We start from the raw sequence: 19,066 nt of genomic DNA on the forward strand, positions 1-19,066 counted from the left end.
AAATTTTGATCAATCTTTATAGTTTAGAGGTCGCTGCATCCGAAGATGAAGTTTATTTTATCTAGAATTGGTGGAACATATTCAAAAATCAAATTTTATACATAAATACGAAAAGTCAATTTTGATGATTTTTCATATTTATCTACCTCGCTGTATCTTTGGTCGCTGTAAATATTTCCCTTTAAATTTGACTGTGTCATCCTTGAAGAACTTAGAGCCAAAAATATCTCAACTAACAGCACACAAATTGAAAAAGTGTACATATAAATATCTAGGCCACGATATTAAATTAGGAAGAAACAATCAAACAACTAAGTTCAACAGGAGAATAGGTCTAACATGAGCAGCTTACGGAAAACTAAGCAAAGTCTTTAGATCACATATTCCTATATTATGCTTGAAAAAGAAGGTCTTTGATCAATGTGTACTCCCAGTTCTAACGTACGGAGCAGAAACATTGACCCTTAGCAGGGTCAATGTTTCTGCCATTTATAATTACACAGCTTTAAAAATATTGAGAAAAGAAATAAATTCCGTTCGTATAAATTTTAATTTCTTGGAGAACTATAAAGAGGAGATGCTGAGAGACGAGAGGAACTTTGTTATGAAAGATGGCTAACGCAGACAGAGAATTTTTAAAAGACCAAAAAAGTTATTATTGCCAAAATTGAAGATAATAAAAAATTTAATACACTCCTCATTTAAAGAACTAAACTGCTTTTAATTTAAAGTAAATTATGGGTAACTGAATGTATATTTTTTTCGACGAGTACTCAAATCTTAGTATTCAAGCTTAAATAACGGGAAAACGATGCATGTCATAAAATATTCTTGCTAAACACTTGTCAAACTATTTTGGAATACCTATCAAATGGGCTCTAGAACAAGCTAATAGCATCAAAATTAAGCAAGTTATGATCGAACTAAGAGAACCCTTTTGAATTTTTTAGGAAAAAGTGAAAAATAAAACATATATGCCATATCCACAAAAATTAAAATATAAGTTTAGTAATCGTTACAAGAATTTCTTTATATTAGCATAAGTAATTATTTCGACGATTTTAACCGGTTTAGAATGCATATGTTTGGAAAAAAGGTATAATTTAAAAAAATCAGAATTTTTAAATGTATCGAAATTTTCATTTTATTTTTTTGATAATAACTCCAAAAATACTCAATATACGTGAAAAATGATATTTAACTAAATTTTAGTTTTATTTGTGCAAAATATTTTACCTTTCTTACTATTTCTGTAGGGTAAAAGATAACCGAGATACATATAAACGTTTAAAGCTTAAATTTTGCTTCGAGAACCATGTAACCGGGGCCATTTAACCTTTTGTTTTTAAAAAAGTAAGGGGTTTAATATCCCTTGAACTTAGCTTTCAAACGGTTTTTTTTATCCTGATGTCGTAAAAACTAATGGAGTTATTAAAAAAAAACAATAATATTTTTGGAAAAAATTTTAAAACATAAATTTTCGGGAGCTCATTTGATAGATAATTTTAAGTACTTTGACAACTGTTTATATGTTCATGTTATAAAATGCATCATTTCCCCGTTAAGTAAGCTTGAATACTTAGATTTGGGTACTCGCCGAATAGGGCAGTCAATGAGGGTATTTGGCTTCGAATTCCATCCTACTACATCGATTTACTTGATAATTTCACAATAAGCAGGGAATAGCTCAAGAAACAAAGTCTACCCTATGCCTATGTGCGCTTTTATCTTGGGGGTGGTTCCCACCCCTTCTCGGGGGTGAAAAATGTTTTAGTTAAAATAGCCACGGAAGAGGCTAGAGAACATAATTTTAAGCAAAAACTGTTCTATAATTATTTTTTGAAAACTCGATACTTTTTGAGTTATTTGTGGTTGAAAATTAGCCATTTTCATTGAAAAATGACACCTTTTCGGACGAATTTTTGCGAATATCTTAAAAACTATGCATCTAACGAAAAAACTATATAAAATATTTCTGTAGGTTATAAAGAAACAAAGAGATTCGTTCCTCCATAAATCTTCTAGTTAAACTACAAAGAGGGATATGGTAGGTAAGAAGAGTTTGTTTTTTTGCTGCATGCTTAAATCGGTGTACTCAACTTGAAATAACAGAGAAACTGTCGGTTTTAGGTGTATAATGATACTAATAACTTCTCTAGTGCTTGAAAAGACCTTTAAAATGAGTAATACTAAATGTCGATTTATGCAAACTAAGCGAGATATTCTGCAAAAAAGTTGATGACCAATGTATTTTAAGAAGAAATGAACACTTTTTATTATAGTGTTATTTCTATGCTCAAAAAGTTGGACTGGATTAAAATGAATGGTTTTTGAAAAAAATAAGATCAAATTATAGAGCGCATTTTTAAATTTTCTTAAAAATCTTCTTTTTCCTTCATGTAACTCGAAGAAGATAAGAGATACGAAAAAATGAATCACACAAAAATGTAGAGCTTTTTCAGATAAAAATTTCCTTTTTATTTTTCATTACTGTATCTCTTATCATTTTCAAGTTACATGGAGAAAAAGGAAGATTTTTAAGAAAATTTAAAAATGCGCTCTATAATTTGATCTTTTTTTTTTCAAAAACCATTCATTTTAAACCCGTCCAACTTTTCGAACATAGATATAGGTATAATAAAATAAAATCAATGGGAAAATCCCAATAGTTGGCTGTACACCATAGTTTAAAAAACCTATACATCCACATGGATTGCAAAACGTTTTCGTTCTGAACAGAACATCTTCAGTGCCTGGAATCAAGTATTTCCACGTTAGATTAAGGCAAAAAGGTTAAAATTGTGACTGTTAATGAGAAAAATATGTGGAGAATACTTACATTCCGCAAAGTAGTTGTAACTAGCACACCAATGAAGGTGGTAACTTCATAATATATGGCTTACATTATAACTTTTGATAAAATATTGTGACTACAAGTCGATGTTACAAGATTAAATTATGTATGTGCCTAAAGAGCAACATGCTTCCCTGCTCGAAAAAACTAGGTACTTGCCATTTGAATTAGCACAGACCAACTGATGTAAAATGAAAACTAATGACAAAGAGTGACATGACAAGACAAGGTAAAGTCAATTTTTGGTTACGAACTTCAAAAAGTGTAGTTTTAATTTTTGGATTTTAATTAAAATGTAAAGCTAGGTAATAGCTGATTGAAAATATAATTAAAACTGCTTAAAAACTATAATAAAAGGTATTGTGGAAGGAAAACGATGCATTTATATTTTGGTGGATGGGGGTTAAAATTACTTCTCATTTTTTCTTAAAATACATTAGTTATCAATTTTGTTTGCAGCATATCTCGCTTAGTTTTAATGTAATGGACCTTTAATATAGCTCGCTTAAAAGGTATTTTCAAGCTCTACAAAAGGTATTAGTAGCTTTATACACCTAAAATCGACCGTTTCTCTGTTATTTCAAGTTGAATACATCAATTTGAGAATGTACCAAAAAACAAACTATTTTCACCTACCATATCTCTTTTTGTTTTATAACTAGAAGATTTACGAAGGCAAGTGTCTCTTATTTTTCTAATAACCTACAAAAATGTTTAATATTTTTTTTTAGTTAGAAGCATAGTTTTTAAGGTATTCGCAAAAACCGTTCGAAAAGGTATTATGTTTCAATCAAAATGGCCAATTTTCAACCACGAATATCTCAAAAAGTATCGAGTTTTCAAAAAAAATTATAGAACAGTTTTGGCTTAGAATTAGGTTCTCTAGCGAATTCCGTGGTAATTTTAACCAAAAAATTTTCCACCCCTATGAAGGGGTGGGAACCACCCCAAGATAAAAGCACACATTGGCATAGGGTAGACTTTGAATAAGGAGATAAGTAGAGGCTAGGCCCAAAATTTCATTAAAATCCATGCAGTAGGATAGAATTCGGAGGTAATATCCTATTCTTGTTCCCATTGACAGGCGTAGAAAAGAATATACATTCAATTACCTATAACTCACTTTTAGTTTATATTAAAAGGTTTTTCTAGTAAGGAGTTTATTTAGTTTTTTATTAGATTTAATTTTGGTAATTATAATTTTTTTGTAAAAACTTAAGTTTTCCTGTTATTTGTGAAAAATCGGTTAAAAACATGCATTTTTCTCACGTAAAATTAAAATTTTTGATCGTGAATTACTCAAAAGTCTTGATTTATTTTAATGACTTAATTAAACAAATTTTGCTTAAAATTTGTCACTCTATCGAATTCTTAATAATTTCGGGTTATTCTTAATAAAATAATTTTCACCCTCTAGAAGGGGTGGCATCCACCCCCAGGATAAAAGTGAAAGTTGGCACCACGTCACATTTGTTCCTTGAGATATTCTCTAACCACTTACCAATTTTTATGCAAATCGATGGAGGTTCAACGAAATCAGAGGTAATAGCTCATATCCACCTTCAATAACTGCACTAATATTATTAAACCATTTTTTTGTGAGATAAATTTAAGTTCAAAAAATTCAAAAAAATTCTTATTCACTACTTAGATCTTACCTTTTTAATTTTTAAATAACAACCTTGTAGTACTCTTAATAAACTATACCACCAATTCACTATCTCATGACTTCGAAAAAAATAAGAACCTGTACGTAGATTAAGAACAGACTTAAGTTATCTCGAAAGACGGCCGTGATCAAACTGGCTGCTTTTTTATTGAATGTCTGCAAGAAGCTTTGTCAAGTGGGGGGACTTTTTTCAATTTTGTAACCGGTTCAAATGTTAGTGTTTCAATAAAGTTCATTCAAATCTACATGATCTGAGGTCGGAAGGACGTCATTTTCGGTATCAAGATGATACCCGGCGATGAGCAGGTTTTTTTTAATTATTAATTTAGATTTTTGTCTTACGTAACTTACTGGATTTTTTGAAATTTTTATGAAATAGGTGGCAATTCTCAACGTAATGTTTTTCTTCTTCGTGTGCCTCATCCTTTAAGAACATCGACGAACATTACGGCCCATTTCTGAAGAGTACCTACTGTTATTGTTTTTCCACTCGACTGCTTTACATTTTTGGACAGCTTGTATATTAGTGCACCCTATTAGCTTATGTGCGTATTTTGGCACTGGATCCGAGCTTGACATGTAACACCGTTGCCATGTCCTCTATTTTTCATACTTCAAATTACATAAAGTTGCATTTAAAAAATAGTTTGGAAACACCACTAAAGTAAGTAAAGTTTTTTATGTTGTTGTTTTCATCAATTTTGAAAACATGTGAAAACGTTGAATTATCCACGTCCGTCTGTCTGTCCGTCAGTCTGTCTGTCTGCCTGTCTGTCTGTAAACTTAACTCCTCCGTCATTATACCAGATAGAATGACAAATGAGGTGTCAAATGAAAGCTTATAATCCAAGGATGGTAGTAAAGGTGAAAAATTTGACCTAGGTTGTCTGTCCGTCTATCCGTCCGACCGCGAATATAATTCTTTCGTCACTAGACCAGGTAGAATAACAAATGAGGTGTCAAATGAAAGATTATAATCCAAGGATGGTACTAAAGTTGAGTTTGACATAGGCTGTCTGTCCGTCCGACCGAGAATATAACTTATCCGTCACTATACCAGGTAGTACCAACCTTGGATTATAAACTTTCATTTGACACCTCATTTGTCATTTTACCTGGTATAATGACGGAGTAGTTAAATTCGCGCTCGGATGGACAGACAGCCTAGGTCAAATTTCTCACCTTTAGTACCATCCTGCGATTATAAGCTTTCAGTTGACACGTCATTTGTCATTCTACCTGGTATAATGACGGAGGATTTGTGTTTACGGACAGACAGATAGACGGACGGACGGACAGACGGACGTGGATAATTAAAAGTTTTCACATTTTTTCACGTTCTTATAAAATTATTCTATTATTCTTGTAGGTACATTTAACATTGATTGAAATTATGAAAAAAATAAACAAAAAAGTATGGCAACACTGTGACACACAAACATAAGATCCAGTTGTAGGTTACATAAGGTGCACTAATATACAAGCTGTCCAAATTTTTCAACCAGCACATGCGTCGTCTCAGGGGTCCTCATTTTCCTTCCAGCTTCCCTTGTATAACGAATTGCATCAACTCATATTTTTCATTTCATAGTATTTGACCAAAGTGACTCATTTTTCCTTCCTTTGGATGGTATCTTTGGATGGTGAAATTATTGTGAAAAGCAATAGTTTTAAGTACCTAGGATCGGTATTACAGAGTAATGGAGAAATAGATGGAGATGCATGCAGTAGAATTAGGGCTGGATGGATGAAGTGGAAAGAAGCGAGTGGTGTGTTGTGTGACAGAAAATTTCCAATGAAGCTGAAAGGAAAATTCTATAAAACAGCCATAAGACCGGCTATGATGCACGGAACTGAATGTTGGGCAGTGAAAAAGAAAGAGGAACAACGAATGCATGTGGCGGAAATGAGAATGCTTAGACGGATGAGTGGAGTGACAAAGAAGGATAAAATTAGAAATGAGTATATAAGGGGAAGTCTAGGTGTGGCACCAATTGATGCCAAAATAAGAGAGCATAGGTTTAGATGGTTTGGTCATGTTCAACGTCGAGACGTTAATCACCCAATACGAAGAATAGCTGAAGTGCAGATTCCTGGAAGGAGTAGGAGAGGAAGACCAAAGAAGACCTGAGGGGAGACGATAAGGCAGGACATGTTGGTAAAGGGGATTAACATTGATATGACCCAAGATAGAATTGTGTGGAGAAATGCAATTAGGTAAGCCGACCCCGCATAGGGATAAGGCAAAGAGAATGATGATGATGACTCATTTTTCCTTCCTTCATGGTGTTGAGTATTTCTTTTCCCATTTTTCGTCCATTTTAATATTTCCGTTTTTATGTTTTATATGTCCGTGGCATAAAAAGAGTGATTAACTTGCTATTAGTAGGGGATCCGACATAAGGTCGAACTCACCTAGCAGTTTGTCGGATAAAAATTATTGGGCATGTAATGTAGCATGTTAACAAGTACAAAAAACAAGGGGTGTCCGATCTAATTTTGTTCTACCTATTATTAATTAATAATTAAAAATTACTTTTTTTTATAAATTTAAAAAAAAATTTGATCCGGCAGATATTATTTCTAATTTTTTTAATCATTCTAAACAGAAAAGATATTTTGTAATTTTTCTCTAAAGTTGATAGTTTTCGAGTTAAAAACAATTTAAAACTGAAGAAACAACTAAAGGTTACGATTTTCAAGGCTCAAAAACACAAGTAAAAAGATCATTTTTGTAATCATCAAGTATCTAAATTCAAGTTCTAACCTTTTTCTATTAGGTCCTGGTAAGAATTGTAGACATGTTTTATTCTGAAACCTATTTTTTACTTGTTAATGAGGAAGGTTTCTTATGGGGAAACGGGCATTAGCAACTAAAAAACAATGTTTGAAAATGAAATAAGTCCAAAATATTTACCATGAACTGATAGAATAAGGTTTAAACTTGAATTTAGGTACTTCGTAATAACAAAAATAATATTTTTTAATTATGTTTTTGAGCCTTGAAAATCGTCATCTTTCGTTCATTTTTCAGTTTTAGATTGTTTATAACTAGAAAACTTTAGAGAAATATTACAAAAAAACCTTTTTTGTTTAGAATGATCCAAAAAATTTGAAATAATATCTTCCTGGGTCGAAATTTTTTTTTAATATGTATAAAAAAAGTCATTTTTTAATTATTAATTAATTATAATTTTATCAAAATTAAATCGGGCACCCCTTGTTTTTTGTAATTGTGAACATGCTAAATTACATATCCAATAATTTTTATCCGATAAACAGCTAGGTGAAGCTCGACCTTATAATATCGTATCTTAGACTATATTGTCGAGCCAATTATGATCACGGTGATGATGAGTTGGTGTGTTCCAATTATTTTAGATGATCCAGAAACTTACCCTGACCTTTTCTCGTCAGTTGAATCACGTACAGTTATGGTTGCATTCTCCAGAGTTTTGTTACCGAATGAGTTTTGACCACCCATACTTTCTCCAAGATCCATTACCACCCTTAACAAACATGCATATTTCCATAGTTCTAAATTTTTTTTGCAAAAATCTAAATGCTGCAAAAACTACAACGAGTTTCTCAAAAAGTAGGTTGGAAAAACTAAAATGATGACCAATTTAGTACCTAGAAACCTGCCATTAAAACTAGAAAACATCCAAATAAAACTAAAAAGAAAAGCATTTAACCAGTGCGTACTTCCGGTGCTTACATATGGAACTGAAACACTGACATTGACTAAAGCATTAATACGAAAATTACAAGTAGCACAGCGAAAAATGGAGAGATCCATGCTTGGCCTAACTTTGAGAGACAGAATACGAAATGATGAGTTACGGCAGAGAACTGGAGTGGAAGACATCATAAAACATTACGAAGTTGAAGTGGAAATGGCCAGGACACGTCGCAAACAGATGGACAAAGAAGATTTTGGAGTGGCTGCCAAGGGCAGACAAGCGAAGTCGTGGAAGACCACCTACCAGATGGACCGACGATATTAAGAGAATAGCGACAAACTGGATTGCAGCTGCCCAGGACAGAGAAGGGTGGAGACATCTTGAGGAGGCCTATGTCCAACTTCTTCTAAAAGTGCCTATCTTCTGGAGATGTTGGCGACCACATTGACCCGTCTTATTCTATTTACGGCAGCTCGAAATAGATCAGTTGACATTAGACCAGTCCCCTTTCTAAGATTGGCCAGCCAAGATATACGTCTAGGTCCAGGGCCTCTCCTGCCCTCAATCTTGCCTTGTAGAATCAACTGAAGCAGTCGGTATTTTTCATTACGCATAATGTGGCCGAATTAAGCCAATTCTCTGGTTTTTTCAATACGAGTTTTTATTTCGTAGCTATGATCCCAAGTATCCTCAATGCTGCAGCCGAGATAGCATATTTTCTGTACTCTGTCTAGGGGTGTATTGTTTACGGTAATTTGGGCGTTTATGTTGGTGTTTTTACTAACGATCATTATTTTTGTCTTCTTCTTCATCATCATCATCATCAGTAGCTCGACAACCCTTTTTGGGTCCTGGCTTGTTCTAGGATTTTCCTCCATTCTGTTCTGTTCTTTGCTTTGTTCTTCCAGTGGGTAATCTCAAGTCTTTTCAGATCTTTGTTCTTTGAAGTGTTTTGGTGTTTCGGTCTCCAACATTCGTTCAACATGGCCCATCCAGCGCAGACGTCCTATCTTTATGGATGTTATGACGTCCGGTTCGTTGTATGCTGCGTATAGTTCAAAATTATATCTTCTGCGCCATTCGTCATTTTCTTTCACCCCCTTATATATGTGTCTAAGGATTTTTCGTTCAAACGTACCTAATAAGTTCTCATCGCTTTTCTTCAGTGTCCATGTCTCTGATCCATATATAAGGACCGGTTTTATTAGGGTTTTGTGTATTTTGCATTTGGTTTTTCTCGTGATGTTGTTAGATCTTAGATGTTTAATGAGTCCATTATATGTTTTATTAGCAATATGTTGGTGTTTTTACTAATGATCATTATTTTTGCCTTCTTACAGTTTAGTTTTAAGCCGTATTTGTTACATGCTTCTACAACATTATCCATGATCCTCTGGAGCCCCTGCGCACTATCTGCCAACAACAATACTGTATCGGCTGCATATCTAGTATTATTTATAAGTTGTCCATTTACTGTAATACCATCTTCTGATTCGTCCAAGGCTTCTCTAAAGATGTTTTCAGAGTATATGTTAAATAATGCTGGTGACAGTATGCAACCCTGTCTAACTCCTTTTTCGACTGTAAAGATTTCGGACAGTTCATTTTCGAATCGAACTGTTGCTTTTTGTTGGATATATAAGTTTAAGACGAGTCTTATATCCTTACCATCGAGTCCTGATGTTTTTAGGATATCGATTAGTTTTCCATGTGGGACTTTATCAAATGCCTTCTCGAAATCTATGAAACATGCATACACATCGCAATTGACATCCCTGGCTCTCTGTATTAGAACTTGCAAGCTGAAAAGTGCTTCCCTCGTTCCGAGTCCTGCTCTGAATCCAAATTGAACTTGACTCAGCTGTTCTTCTAATTTGGTGTATATGCGTGAGTGAATGATAGTAAGGAGTACTTTAAGTACATGGCTCATCAAACTAATGAATCTATGTTCTTCACATTTTCTAGCGTTGGCTTTTTTGGGAAGTGGAATGAATATTGATAGCAGCCAGTCTTTTGGTAAGTAACCAGTCTCGTATATGTTGTTGAATAACTTCGTAAGAGCTGTAATTTGGTGTGCCTCTAATAGCTTTAAAATTTCACCATGGACCTCATCAGGTCCTGGTGATTTCCCATGTTTAATCCGCTTAATGGCCATAGGTACTTCTTCGTTTTTTATTTCTGGGCCGTAGGGATTGTCTATTTCATACGGACTTCGTGCAGCATCTTCGAATAATTCTTGCATATATTCTTTCCATCTTCTTAATTTTCGGCAGTGGACAAAAATTTGCTGTGTGATAATGATGATGAAAAATTTTTATTATAAGTTACATTAAAAAATTGTTGTTAAATTTACAAATATATAAATGCTGTTTTTTGTTGCATCACTTTTTATGTGAATCTGTTTTTTTTTCGCAAGCAGTGAGTTTATATTTCTAATAGCTACCAGGTCAAGTTCATTGTTTTATCCTATTCGTGGTCGCTGACATTGATCTGATCTGTTGTGTTGCAAATAAAAATCATTGTTACAATATTATAACTAGGGAAATGGTTTTTTGTGTATTAAAAAAAGTTTATTTTCGAGTTTTATAACTTTTTGTTTATTATAAACATTTTTTTAAATGAAAAAATATTATTTTAAAGAGAGTCGTCTATTGAACTTTTTCATCTACAATGCGTAGTTTTTTCAGTTTTTAGAGTTTTGTTTTCAGTTTTCACGTGCTTGAAAGAAATTCCCCCACCATGCGGTAATGACGGCTTTCTTCTGGTTTACTAACTTTAACAAGTTTCCACAATGTTTAGAGTGTAGGCGCCGACATTTTACGGCTATCCCTACTTTTTCTTTCTTTACACGGCAAATTACGTGTAGTAAAATCCTCACTGGTATAGAGATGTAAACATTACTTGCCAATGATATTGGCATCATTAACGCTACGGGCAGACAAGCGACAATTTACAGCGCTGTAAGATCGGTAAAATGAAGCGCGAAAAATGGGTCCTATCCTATGTTGCTGCGCGATATTTTACAGCTTAGTCTGGCCATCCACTACACTCACCGTGGGATCCATTTTCCTCGCTTCATTTTACTGCTCTTACATCGCTGTAAATTGTCGTTTGTCTGGCCATAGCCTAACTTAGAGATGGCTTTTGAATGTTCTTAGAAAACTGTTACTTGTATAATCTCTTAAATTATTAATTCAGTTAATTAATGTGATTATTTTTTACTAACTATGTATTCAATGATTATAATAATTTATATACTGTACAATAAAACTAGATAATATCCTAGAAAGGAGGAAAAATGGTAAAGTTATTTTTTTAATAATATATTGTTACTATGAAAATCTTAAATCAATTTTGAACATCTTTAACAACAAAATACTTGGATCACAGAATATATCCTGGTGTATTCTCTGCTTGGATCTTCCATAAATAATAAACAATGAATATCTTTTTATTATTTTCACGTCTGAAATCAATTATTTATCAAATACACTATTAATATTATTTAATAAACAACTTAAAATATTCCTGAAGCTGTGTCAAATATTTAGTAGCCTTGTTTGTCAGTGTCTTGTCAGAACAACATTCTGTTCGATTGAGTGCGTTGTATGACAAAGATAGCCAATGTTCTATTTGGAAAATATCACCACGGACATGGCGTTCACTTTATTCGAATTCTGAAAAAAATTAATAAATATTTTTGAAAAATTTAAACGCAGAATGAAAGACTAAATTATTATCCAGTGCTGAAAGTCACTTAGAGTAAATAAAAAGTTTCAAAATCACACTAAATTTTCTTTGATTTTTCATCCCTGTACGTACCCAATAACGTAGTCTTTCAGTCTACGTTTAAATTTTTCAAAAACACTTATTAGTTTTCTCAGGATTCGAAAAAAATTCGGAAAAAAAAATAATGCATTTAAATAGCATTGGAGCTGAAAGTTTGGGCCTATCCCCTTAATTATGCATATGTTACAGTCAAAGCCCGAATTTCAGGCACTCCTAGGTTTTACTAGGCAATCCTTAGGTCTGATTAACGGTCTTAGTCAAAGCCCGAAATAAATTACAGTTTCGGCCTTTGATTAGTCAAACCTAGGAGAGACTAAGTTGGTCAGGCAAAGGTAGAAATTTAATTTTATGAAATCGGGGTTTGACTAGTCAAACCCCGATCAGCTATTAAAATGTCGTAATTTGTTAGATTGGGTTTAATAAAACGTCATTTTTTAATTTTAATGTTTATTATTTTGATATTGTCGTAATTAAAATAAAAAAAAATAGTGTTTATTCTCACACATTGAGGCATTATGGCATTTAGGGTCGATTTCTTATACCTGCGGTAATCTATGGTTCAGTTGAACCAGATCACCGGTGATCTTCGGTTTTGTTTGGAATGCATTTCTCATTGCACGTTCATGTCGGTGCTCGTTCTACAGCTTTCGAGAAATGCCAATAGATGGCAAAAGGTAAAAAACTGTCGCCATTTTGAACTACCTTTTTTATGCTGTTTTTGAAGAAAGTTAAATTTAAGTATTTATAGTCAAATAGTCATTTTAATAATTATAAATAAATATTATAAAAACAAAAATAATGTTATCGTTTATCGTTAGGCTTAATATAATAAAATAGGATATATTTATATTATGACAGCGTTTCGTGTTAATACAACGCATGCCTAGTCCATGAAATCATCTGAACTGAGTTCTGAAATCTTTTAACGGTCGAATTCCACCGTTTAAGCATCGTTCAAGTTTAAAGTGCCATCGGTTGAACGTGCGAATTGAGAAAGACGATTTTGACTTTAAACTGACGTTTACTAGAAGTTCAGTAAACTGGAGTTGAACTCGATATGAGAAATTGAGAGTTGACAATACGTCAAATTGCGTTTAAAGGTCTATTACACTTACATGATTTTAAAGAGCATTTCTTATTTCAGTAGCATTTTATACAGCCTTGTCCTCCAAATTTAGAATCTTTTGTACTAAGTTCTGTTAGAGACAGCTTAACCTCTGGGACATCTTCGAAATTAAGAAAATTCTCTTTGCATTCTCTTATTTGATTTATTGAAAAAAGTGTGCTTATTGTTCAGTATTTGGTACCAACTCTATATAAACCGTCAATTGTTTTATCTTGTATGATATTCAAAATATTTCGAGCATCTCCTTTAGCTCTATCAAAGCTGGGGATAGGTATTGTTACAGTTTTTTAACCGTTTTATTTTTAACAGTTTTGTTTACACCATAACAAATGAGAAAATTTTTTAACATTAAATATTTAAAAAAAATATTAAATTTTTTACACAGAATAAAAATATTTTGAGGAAATAAATTCCACAAAATTGTATGAGTTTATTATACACTCCCAATATTTCCAATATTTCTTCTTTTTTTAATGAAACTTTCTTTGAACTTTTAATATTGTGAGGTAGGAAATTTTGTGTTGTACGTTTCCTACTCTGAATCTGTCAAAGTGCGTCTGAGTTGAGCGAACGGAGTTTGATTATTAGTTACACGTAATTTGGTTTGACTAAGTATATGAATTTTCACTGCAGCATCCATTTGACTTGCAAATTGTAGAAGTCTTGGAGGTGTTACCAGGAAAGTGTACCAATAAGTTTTCAATTTAAAAATCTTTTAGTAATATTTTTAATATTTTCAATATTAATAATTTACTATTAGGATTAAAAACTACTTCGTCTTTCAATGCCAGATGGCGCTAGCCACCTACTATCATCACTTCAGTTGCAATGGGTGGGAAAACCTCTCGATACGAATCAGTTAAAATATGGAGAACAGTGCTTACGTTCCTTCCGATGAAGGCTCCAATAAGAGCCGAAAATCGCGGTTCAAGGGACTGGACTGCATTCCGTATTCTAATTGAAAAGTAAGGTTGTTTTGCCTTCGCATTGCAAATGAATAAAAATGGTATACATTTTTATTTTTATTTTATATGAATTTTATTTTAGCACAAACAGATGGAATGAGAATGTCATCGTCAACTGTGAAAGAAGATATTGCAATCGGAGAAAAAACTAAGGATCACCATAATACTAACGAAGCCCCTGGATTGTCGTCACTAGGAGAAGAACAACATTGTCAAACAATTCAGATTACTTCTTAAGATGTGGTTTGTTGTATTTGCCAAAAAGATAGCTCTGACGCACATACGTGCATAATTTGCTATCAGGTGGTACATGTTGTGTGCGCTGACAGCGCACTTGGTGCATACTATGAAGGTTTTGAAAGAAAAGATACATGCATGCGTTGTGCACAGACAGAAAAGATTAAAATAAATAAAGGAAAGGCGATTGAAGGTCTTTATGTCCAGGCTAATCCTATGAAACAATTAAGTGAAAAAATGGCCTCCAATTTCGATCGGAAAAACTAACAAATACATATCCCCAGCTTTGATAGAGCCAAAGGAGATGCTCGAAATATTTTGGGTATGATACTTCATACAAGATAAAACAATTGACGGTTTATATAGAGTTGGTACGAAATATGGAACAATAAACACATTTTTCACATCAAATAAGAGAATGCAAATAGAATTTTCTTAATTTCGACGATGTTCCAGACGTTAAACTGTCTCTAAGAGAAATTAGTACAAAAGATTCTAAATTTGGAGGACAAGGCTGTATAAAATGCTACTGCAATAAGAAATGCTCTTTAAAATCATGTTAAGTGCAAAAGGTCTAACAACGTATTGTGCAACTCTAAATGCCATAATGCCTCAACATGTGAGAATAAACACTAATTTTTTTTATTTACGACAATACCAAAATAATATACATTAAAATTAAAAAATGACGTTTTATTAAACCTAATCTAACAAATTACGAAATTTTAATAGCTGATCGGGGTTTGACTAATCAAACCCCGGTTTCATAAAATTAAATTTCGACCTTTCCCTGACCAACTTGGTCTCTCCTAGGTTTGACTAGTCAAAGGCCGAAACTGTAATTTATTTCGGGCTTTGACTAAGACCGTCAGTCATACCTAAGGATTGCCTAGTCAAACCTAGGAGGGTCTGAAATTCGGGCTTTGACTATAACACATATATTATTCTTGATTAAATTTTAAATGAAAACTGAAACTTCATTGTCAAACGTTCCAAATTTTCGGCTCTTAACGTTTATAAACATTGCTCTTTGAATTAAAAAAAATATTTCCTGTTCTATGGGTAGGGTTACCATACGTCCGGATTTCGTCCGGACAGTCCGGATTTGAAAGACGTGTCCGGATTGGCGTCCGGATATGAAAAATGTCCCGATTTTTTTCTTTGCTAAAACAATGGAAAATACTAGGCCCAATGGTGGAAAATTTCATTCTGCGCAGCACCTTAGGTCTAAAGTATGTTAAAACATAGGTTTATATGTATTTTAAACTGCCAGAGATTTTCGATGTTAGTTGCATATTGTAGCGAAACAGCTGTACTTTTAATAATTGTGCCATATGCATTTCACATATTATGTATGTACAATGTAGAGGTAGCAACACAGTCAAATTCACATTTTACATTTTCTACAATCCCTTGGACTACCCCTGTCCGTATTTGGCCTTAATAAATTATGCAGTGCCGGATTTACCACTAGGCCGACTAGGCCGCGGCCTAGGGCCGCAAACAAAAGGGGGCCGCAGCGTTTTGTAAAAAAAAAACTTTTTTGATAAAAAATTTTTTTCTAATTGAATTGAGATCAAGTAAACAATTTTTCAAATAAGAGAATTGCTATTCTACTAAACACGCGGTACGATATTTTACAATGTTTTGACAAGAGTAGCAAAACATTGCAAAAACTGCTACAGACTTGAATTTGACATACAAATTACAAACATACAAATCTCTAAAAAGAGGAAAAGAGTTGCCTAAAAATGAAACCTATATTCTTGAAATAAACAGACGCCCGAAAAAAAAGCTCTCCTTGGCTAAGACAAAGAAGATGAATCCACTGAACCCATTAAATGTTGTAATTGACACGCTTTATTCAGAATTGGATGAAAGGTCCCAAGTTTATTTCAGTCTTAATGAAAAATTTGGATTTTTAAATAACTTATCGTCAATTTCCAATGAAGAAAACAGGGTAAAAGTTTGACTAAAAAGTATCGAGTCGACATAGGGAGAGACTTTGGTTAAGAGTGTGTACAGTTCAATGGCTTTGTTGAAAGTATATTTGATGAAGAAAGAGAACCTCATGACAACAAGATTACCAAGCCTCTAAGGAATACACTTTTGGAGAATCTGAAACTAATTCAGGAAAAACAGTTATTTCCGAATATGGACACAGCTTTACGCATTCTACTATACATGATGGCAACTAATGTATCTTTAGAAGGATCATTCAGCGTGTTGAAAATAATCAAAAATTACTTGAGGAACTCGACTTCTGACGAAGATTCTAGATTGTCTAGTTTGTCTAGTTTTTTTTTGGGTAATTTGGCCTAGGGCCGCAAGTACCCTAAATCCGGCACTGAAATTATGGTAACCCTATCTATGGGTCGTACAATCTACTTTTTTTGTTAAAGATGTGTTTTTGATAACTTTCCAGATGGAGTATTTTGTTTTTTTTTTGTAAAAGTTAAAACGGAGCAGATAATTTTATTGTTTATAAGGAGAAAAATATGGCTTCATTCTGCATAAATTTTTTGTAAGTAAACAAATAAAAATTAATATAGTTTTTGAAGAACATGATAATTTGAGCCCTTACAAAGAGAATGAGATCAAGAAAGCCCTTCTGAATATTGACGAAGCACCTGCACAGCCATGTGAAAATGACCTCTATTTTTCTCAAATGGAAAAAACAAATAGAATTGTTTAAAAGCTCTCGATAGATTGGTTCAGTTTTTTGCACATACAGTAACTACATAAAAGCTCACATTGTGAAATATGTTTTGAATATGTTTATTGTCCATTGTAGTAGTTATAAACAATTGAAAAAATACTTATTTTCGGGTTTTATAACTTTTTATTTATAAATATTTTTTAAATTATAAAATATAATTTCAAAGAACAAGTATTTTCAATAAAGTCATCAATTTAACCTTTTCATCTACAATGCTTGGTTTTTTCGCAATATTGGAAAGAATGAAAAAGGCCATGTTTGCCTAAATGTTAATAAAAAAACCGTGACGCAGTAAAAATTTCGATACCCATGAGATGCTACGCCTTTTTTGGTAACTTAAGTTGACTTTTCTTTTAACGTTTCGTAAGGTTAATAATAATCTAACAAAACAAACATCTATAAAATAATATTTTTTTATTTAGCTAATGCCTCGACAACTAATGTCCATTGGCATGGTAGGTACGGTGAATTTTTGCAGTTAGGTACCTAGTGTCATGTGTAGTGTGTGTGTTGAGTAAGTGTCTTGTTACTTTGCAAAGTCGACGTCATTGTCTTTGCAAAGAGACACTAATTGTATCCGAAGGTCTGCGGTCCCTCCGGTGAGTACCGATCCCACAAGGACAGAAACTATTTGCATGTATTAAATTATAATAAACGAAAAATTTGTGACCCTGGTGAGATTCGCACTCACGACCATTCGGACCTTTCAATTCCCCAGAGGGGGTTAAGGGGGGGTACAGTTAATTCTGCGTTTTTTGCCTAATTTTAAAACGTTTTCCCTTAAAAGTGGTAGGGTTAAGTTAACTGGGTAAAAATATATCTGAGAGAACAACACTTGAGGATTATTCAGTTAAATAATTATTGGAAAATATTTAAAAATGAATTGGTGGCGTCATTCTTAAGTAGACGATCCAAAAAAAAAGATGATTTGCGGTGTACACTATATCTTCGGACAGAATCATCCGAAACATACAAACCAAAAAGATTATTTTAGTTTAAGAGTTTCTTGAGGTAGTGACATCGAGTTTTTATGATTATATTGATTTTTAAATTCATGGTATAACTTTAAAATTTAAAAATCGAAAAAAGAAAAAAAAAAGTGAAATGTGTTCGGTAAAGAGAAAAATGGTAATATAAAAAAAATTGTTAAAATAAGCAAAAACTTGACGTCACTACCTTATAAAATATCTAAAAAAGAAGTGTGTAAAATTTCAGAAAGATCGGTGCATTACTTTTTGAGTTATGATGTACACCGCCTCAAAAAAACATGCTTTTCAGAAAACGCGTTTAAAAAAATGTAGTTTTGTCAATAATACTAAGAAAATTTTTGTATATATCCATATCTCCGTCAATTTTGCTCGGATTAACTGGAAATCTTAATGGTATACTCTTGAAAATATTGACAATTGAATAAGCCAATAAAAAAATCGAAAAAAAAATAATCAAAAATACTATAGCCCCCCCCCCTTAAAATATTACTTAAAATATTATTAATTAATATCTTACCGTATAAGAAATCACCAATTGTCTTTTTACTAACGACGTTTATGAGGAATCCACACAAAATTCACAACGCACAAAGTTAGTACGTAATCAAAAGTCACAAATAATACTGAAAAAAAACTTGAAAACTCATTGCCATCGTCAAAGATTCAAATGCGCGCCTTAATTCCGCAAACGATACGAAACAAAATAATCTTTAATATGTATCTCAAGCTGCTGTACCTGTAGCATTGAACGTGATTTTTTTATTAATGTTAATTTGTTATACTCACATTTATATAGCATACATTCACCGCGAATTCCACTGATGCAGAACACAGTATGTTTTTCGTATTCGTTCGCATTTGTTTTGTTTTTTTTTTGCAATGGCTTGGATGTGCATACTAAATGCACTTATGGGGAAACAGAAAAAAATATGAAGGTGACTCATAAGTTCTTAATATGATACACACAAATTGGATTCGATTACACGAAACCGAGTGGTGGGTTGATTACTAGGTCATTGAAAGCCAGGTTATTTG

General features: G+C 32.9%; 1 protein-coding gene across 2 annotated transcripts in view; it reads right to left on the reverse strand.

Moving 5' to 3' along the window:
• Positions 1-18,792, reverse strand: part of LOC114328994 (probable cytochrome P450 4aa1) — a 150,435-nt gene extending 131,643 nt beyond the window's left edge. Inside the window, exon 1 of one of the 2 annotated variants that reach the window (XM_028278000.2) lies at positions 18,549-18,792. The gene's annotated coding sequence lies outside the window, so the exon portion shown is untranslated. Of the gene's footprint in view, positions 1-4,512; positions 4,666-18,548 lie in introns of those variants that run through there. The other variant, XM_028277998.2, reaches the window with a different exon arrangement.
• Between the last annotated feature and the right edge of the window lie 274 nt (positions 18,793-19,066).

The sequence above is a fragment of the Diabrotica virgifera genome, chromosome 8 (assembly GCF_917563875.1).
Source record: "Diabrotica virgifera virgifera chromosome 8, PGI_DIABVI_V3a".
NCBI lineage: Eukaryota > Metazoa > Arthropoda > Insecta > Coleoptera > Chrysomelidae > Diabrotica > Diabrotica virgifera.